General features: G+C 38.8%; 1 non-coding gene across 1 annotated transcript; it reads right to left on the minus strand.

Annotated features, from left to right (window-relative positions):
* Positions 1–5,145: 5,145 nt before the first annotated feature.
* On the minus strand, positions 5,146–5,252 carry LOC141636565 (small nucleolar RNA R71). Its single transcript, XR_012541171.1, has one exon. It is a non-coding gene; the product is annotated as a small nucleolar RNA R71 (small nucleolar RNA).
* Between the last annotated feature and the right edge of the window lie 1,897 nt (positions 5,253–7,149).

Raw genomic sequence — 7,149 nt, forward strand, 5'->3', positions numbered from 1 at the left:
GGGCAAGAACAAGGGATAGAAGAATATTAAGCATTAAATAAAGAGAGTAAGGGAAAGAGAAAGTTACATAATAAGATTCGGAAAAAAGAGAGAAAAACAATGTTCCATTCAGAAAGGGAGAAAAGTAACGTATATTGTGATGTATCTAGTGGTGCCAAACCTAATGTCGTCTTTTCTAATTATAGGAAATTTTAAAACCTAGAAAACGAAATAAAACTAAAACAGCCCGAGCCCATTAGCGAATCACTCGATCGAGCAATTTAGAACTACTCGATCAAACACATTCATAGCAAAACCTCTCGATCGAGTAGAAAACCTACTCGATCGAGGAACTCCAATTATGCGCAATTCGATCGAACATAGGTTTCACTTGATTGAAGTCTTCTGCTATCCAAAACTACTCGATCGATCATAAAACCCTTCGATTGAGTGACTTTGACTCAGCCAACTACTTGTTTCGTTGATTTTAGCATTGACTTATTTATTTAGCTTCCGAAATGACTTCACGTATCCCATAGCAGCAGTATTCTCGCTAAAAATCCACTCATCCTCCAAATACATGCAAAACGGACGATAAAAGGCTTGATTCCGCTACTTTCAGGTCCATTCCTGCAAATAAAGAAAAAATAACCAAAGTAGAATATTCGGGACATATAGTAGCATAAAACTACGAGAACAGCATAGAAATACGTGCATAAGAGACTTAAAAAGACTATATAAAATGCACGTATCAAATCTCCCAAAACCGAACCTTTACTCATCCTCGAGTAAACTAAATGCAAACTAAATGCAAGCAAACTAATACTTATAGCAAAAACTGTCAAATGCAAACGAGTTGTAGGATGTTTATAATAAAGCTGAACCTTCGATCTTGCAAGACCTTTAAAATTGGACTCTCACGGGTCACTCTTCTCTCATGAAGCAAAGGGTAAGCATATGAATGTAAGAGAGAAAGAAATATAGTCGTTCACCTAAACTACGACCGACATAAACATGCATGCAACTAATATGATAGACAATTCTAACTACCGTACATACATTCCAACCAAACAAGGTCTGCCAGAGCCGAGGGCTTACAAAAGTATGGTAAAGTGAGGCAATGGGTAAGAAAAGGGAAAACATTTATGGGAATGTGGAGGTATAGGCGGCCAAGCTAGTACCTGAACAGAACCAAATGGAACATATCCATTTCTAATCCATCAAAATGAAGCACAATGCCCTTATTTGGCATTCAAACTCCCCAAACCGAACCGAACATACTCCTCGATAGATAATGATAAAGCATAGGAGTGAAATCAACAACAATCAAACATCTTTTTTTTCATTCTTTTTTTTTGGTTTCTTTTTCTTTTTTTGGTTTTTTTTTCTTTTTTTTTTTTCATTTTTTAATTCGTTTTTGGATGTAGTTAAGGGTCAAAATCAATATAATACAAACCAAATTCGGACCGATAAAATATATACCGCAAAAACATACACTAAACTAGCTTGACAAGGCAGGCTAAATTTGGATGTAGTTAAGGGTCTAAAGGCAACTTTGGCTAATAGTGGAGTTTATGGGTAAAAAAGAAAAGAAAAGGGAATGTAAGCACCTCCCTTCATGTGACAGCAACCACTAACCCGAATGTATGTAGGCAAAAAGCAATTGAATTTCATATACGTGCAAATTAATGAACATGTTATGCAAGGAGTAACTACTCACAATTCTACATCAAACTTGTCACAAATGACACCAGTTTATAAGGCTCTAGTTCCTTAGAATTTATAAGTAGTTTGCCAAAATTTTCAGGTCAAGTCTATTCGTTCAGCTAAATTTAAACATTAACTCGTAGATTATGCAAAAGGACAATTCTAAAAAGATATTAGTTTATGCAAGGCTTAAGCAAAAAGACAATTGCGGTGCAATTTTATCATTGAAATCTACTGTTCCGACTCAACCTATATGCTAAAATAAACGTGGATTTTTTTTGAGTTTTTTAAAAAATTTCTATTTTTATAGGATTTTTGAATTTTTATAAAAATAAACAACAATGCATACAGAAATTAAACGTGATAACAAAAATGTAATAAAAACATAAATGCAGACACAGATATGGATGCATAACCTTCCCAAACCAAACCGTACAATGCCCTCATTGTACCCAAAAATAGGGAAAGGAAAATGCAAACTGAAAAGAAGAGAGTGGAGATCAGGAAAACATACAAAAATACGCGAAGTGGGGACCTCCCCAAACCAGTCAGCAATATGGGAGGTCGCAAACAGCTCTGGAACAATATCACTGGAAGCGAATCAAAATGGAAGTACTCGATAAAAATGGCACAATGATCGATCGAGTGAACTAGGCATCTAAGCTGTTCGATCGAGGAAGTAGGGCTCTCGATCCAACGAACCTCTTTTACAGGCACTCGATCAAGAAGAAGATATGTTTGATCGAGTGAAATGAGCAACACAAGGATTCGATCGAGTATATAAGGTAGTCGATCGAGCCATCCATGATAGATCCATGCAAAGATGCAATAAACGGCATGCGGAACTAACAAAACAAGTTAAGTGTCCCAGTCGATGGTTTAAAAACCATTTATTACACATGCAACAGAAACTTAAAATTAAATCGACTAAAAATTTAAATTCCGGGTTGCCTCCCGGACAGCGCTAGTTTCTGACAGGTCCCAGCTTGACCCTTTTCATTCTTCAACAACCATTCGAATTGAGCCCAGTTAAAACAGCTCAAGGCACGCAGCAATCGATCAAATAACTGCGCATGTGTTACACAAAAATGTAAGTAGCACCATAATATAAAAATAAAATATGAAAGTAAAACATGCAACCATTTGAGCCTAACGAGTTTCCTATGACAGCTCCCAAATTTATCCACAAAGTAATCCTGCCCTCCAGCTACGGGCGGAATAGAAAAGCTCAAATTATCCGTCAGTGGAAAATAAGAGAGTTTGGGAGTATTTAAAGGTAATCTATGGTACTGATACATGCATTTTATATAGTCTTTTTAGCCTATTTTTGCACGTATTTCTATGTACTTCTGTACCGTGTTGTATCGCATTATTCCCCGAATTGGCTACTTTGGTTCATTTTGTCTGTTTTGCAGGGATGAACCTGAAAGTAGTGGAACCGTACCATTTTCGTCCTGTTTTGAATGCATTTTGAGGAGACGGGAACTTTAGAGCGAGAGCACTGCATTGGGATGCGTGAAGGAATGGTCAACGAAGCCGTTGGCAACGAGTTGAAGCTGATTTTGGAGGAAGAACACTCGATCGAGGAGTATTTTTGTCGATCGAGTGCTTTTATACACTGAGGAGGTCGATCGAGTATTTTATTGTACTCGATCGAAATGCTGGATATCAGGTTTCCTCGATCGAGTAAGATTTCTTCTCGATCGAGAGGATCTTATGCTGAATTCCTCGATCGAGTTGTCTCAGACTACTTGATCGAGCGGATTGGAAGTTTCACGGGCCTTAATTAACCCGTGTTGCTTATTTTAGTTATGGACTTTGTTATTTTCTATTTAAGCGTGGAATAATTAGGTCATTGGCACCTCTGAATTACGTTTCACACTTCTTAACGCCACTTTACTCTTTTCTCTTTCCCTAAACTTTTCTACTTTAAACTTTGCTATAGGATTATATTGCTTGGATCTTGGCGTTCTTTACGCCGGAATTCTCGTGATTGTAATCTTTCTCTCCTTTTAATCTTAATCTCGTACTTTGTTGCTAATCTCCTGATTCTCTATTCCTTAATTTATGCCCTAATTTGTTTATGCATTATTATTATTGTTTCATTATGTTTATTATTAGTTATTTCAGCAATATTAATATTGACAACATTAATAGCATGAGTAGCTAAATTCATTCATGTTGGGATTAGGAGATCTATGGTAGAATTGTGACGATGTAGCGAATAGGCTAGATGACTTTTTTGTGAGAATTTGTGCCCATGGCAATTTAATTATAATACCGACTTAGTTGAGTGCACGCTTCTAAGTTACCCTTTAATGTGGTTAAATTTATTCCTGAATTGGAAGATTGGACTAAATAGACCTGCTATGAACAGTAGACTACCCTGACGAGGACGGAAGTTATGTTAGTGGAAATCTAGGATAGAAAGTGGACCAGAAGGACCTTTCAATATTCGTCTCTTAATAAATTATCTAGAATATTTACTGTTGAGTCATTAGACTACCATAGTGAACTAAAATCCCGACATTTTCCCTCTTTATTGATCACTCTTATTCACATTTTCCGCCTTTTTATTGCTCTTCTTTACTACTCTTTCCCTTAACCTTTATTAGTTTAGTGAACCAAATTCAACCCCCCATTTGTGACCAAATAGACGGACCTTAAACAGATATCTTTCCTCCCTGTGGAGATCGACCCGACTTCCCTAGCTATATTAGTTAGTTCCAGTTGGTTATTTTTGGTAGCTATACGACTAGCCTGTCAAATTTTGGCGCCGTTGCCGAGGAGGCAGCCTTATCTGTTTTTGTTTTCGTTAATTTTTATCCGTCTCAGGGAATTTTTATTCCTTGAGACAGTTCTCATTTATCTTTTTCAGTGTTGTGTATGCCCAGGTCAAACAGGTCGGAGGTAGTTTCAGCTGATTCTGAGCCGAAGAGACTGTTTAGGCATAGACTCCGTTTGCAAAGAGAACTCCGAAAGGAAGACTTGAGTACTTTCGAACCCGAGATACAACATTTTCTTTTTGCATAAGATCATTCTTTAGAAGAAGATAATCTCATTTCTGCCAACCAACCAGTAAAGATGCCGAATATTGCAAGTCACTCAGATCCTAAAGCATCTTCTTTTCCCAAGGGTTTCAACCTCCAGACTGAGGACGAAAACACCTTTGATATCAGACGGTCTTACATAAATCTGGTAAAGAGAAATCTGTATAGGGGTGTGGCGGGTGAAGACCAAAGGAAGCATATGGAGGTCTTTACTGATTACTGCTCTACTATTCCCGCTACAAAGGGAGTAACTCAAGACAAGATTACGGAGGTGCTCTTTCCTTTTTCTCTGACTGACTCAACCCGAGAGTGGTTGACCGATCTTGACCGTATAGCTGCTGGGATCACCAACTGGGAGACTCTCGTGCTTGCCTTCTATAAAAGATATTTCCCTCTGCAGCGCACTAATCAACTAAGGGGAAAGATAACCAGTTTTAAGTAGGCACCTGACGAGACATTCTATGAAGCTTGGTGTCGGTTCAAGAAATTGGTGAGGTCTCTTCCTCATCACGGTTTTGATCAATGGTTTTTATGTAACCAATTTTATAATGGGTTATATGACGACCATAGAGCTATTTTGGACGCCTCATCCAATGGAACATTTCAGAAAAATATTGACGATGATAAGGGATGGGTTATTATTAAGGAGATGGCGACCCATTGTGCTGAATATGGGAACCCAAGGGATGGTATTCGAACAGTTCATTTGGTTGATAAGGCAGTTGTGGCTCAGCTGGAAGCCATGAATGCCCGTTTTGATAGATTGGAGCTGCAATCTGCTGGGGAGCCACAGACGGTTCATTTGCTGACTAGACAGGAAACTGTCATTTGTGAGAGATGTGGAGGAGATGACGGTCATACTGCCATTGACTGTCTCACGGAGAAAGAACATGTCTTGCTTTTAAACAGTAAGGGCAAGGAAGGGGTTCTTCTTATAATAACCAAGGGGCTATCCATCCCAATTTGAGATGGACAAGTCAAAATGTGCTCAATCGCACTCCTCCACTGCAGCAGCAGCAGCAGAAGATGTCCATCCTCATAAGGCTCAACAAGGCTTTCAAAAGCCTCCTTCCTTTTATCCTCCCAATCAAGGTGCATCATCTGCAGGTGGGGTAAGTGAGTTAGCTGAATTAAAGACGATGTTGCAGTCGTTGACAAAGCAATGGCAACTAAGTGACCAACAGAAAGAAGCAACCATCAAGTCACTTGAAACTCAAGTTGCTAAGTTAGCCGCGAACCAGTCCACGAGGAAACATGGTCATTTGCCATCTCAAGCTGATAAGAATCCACATGAGACGGTGAATTTAATTAACTTGAGAAGTGGTCATTCATACGAAGGACCAAAATTAACTGTTGACTGGAGTATTTCAGACCCGAGGAAGGATGTAAATGACGATGAATAGTCATTTGTTGCTGAAAAAGAGTTAACCACAAAGAAATTACTCGATCGACTAGTTTCAGGGGGTCGATCAAGTAAAACTGATGAAGAAAGGACTCGATCGAGTGGAATTCTTACTTGATCCAGTGAACAGGATAAAGAAGAACTCGATCGGGAAGTGCAAACCAATCGATCGAGTGATATTGTTAAGGAATCTGTTCGATCGAGTGGTATTTTTTCTCGATCGAACATTGCTAATATTGGAGACCTCGATCGAGAGCCTGCTAGTGCTCGATTGAGTGATATTTCACCTGGAAGGACTCGATCGAAAGGCAAAAAGTCTCGATCGAGCGATAAGGAGATTGATCCAGCTGATACGTTGCAAGAGAGAAACAAATGGCTCGAGATACCTATTACGGTGCCCTTTCCTAGGCGATTATAGAACACGAAGGCCAATCAACAGTTCGGTAAATTTGCCGAATTGCTGACACAGGTACCCTCTTATTTAAAATTTATGAAAGAAATTTTATCACGTAAGAGGCACATTAATAATCATGAGACGGTAGCTTTGACCGAGGAAGGGACTGCCCTAGTTCAAAATAAGTTACCTCCTAAATAGTCAGACCCGGGCAGTTTCTCGATTCCATGTCATATAGGTACCCATTTGATTGATAACGTGTTATGCGATCTTGGTGCTACCGTAAACGTCTTGCCTTTGTCTCTTGCTAAGAGAGTTGGTTTGACTAAATTTAATTGCACAAACATGACTGTACAGATGGCCGACCGTAGTATATCATGGCCGTTAGGTGTCATAGAGGACATACCTGTTAAAATCTGGAGATTCTTTATTCCCGTTGACTTTGTAGTGCTTGACATGTTGGAATATGTGTCCTCCAAAAATAATGCGATCACAACTGTTGATCATGATGATCACATGTTTAAGTATCATTTTAAAGAATACAATTGGGAAGTAATATTTTACTGTCAACTGGTCCCCACATGTCGGTAATGATTGGCTGACTAGAGTTTGACAAT

This window comes from Silene latifolia, chromosome Y (genome assembly GCF_048544455.1).
Source record: "Silene latifolia isolate original U9 population chromosome Y, ASM4854445v1, whole genome shotgun sequence".
In the NCBI taxonomy this organism is placed as follows: Eukaryota; Viridiplantae; Streptophyta; class Magnoliopsida; order Caryophyllales; family Caryophyllaceae; genus Silene; species Silene latifolia.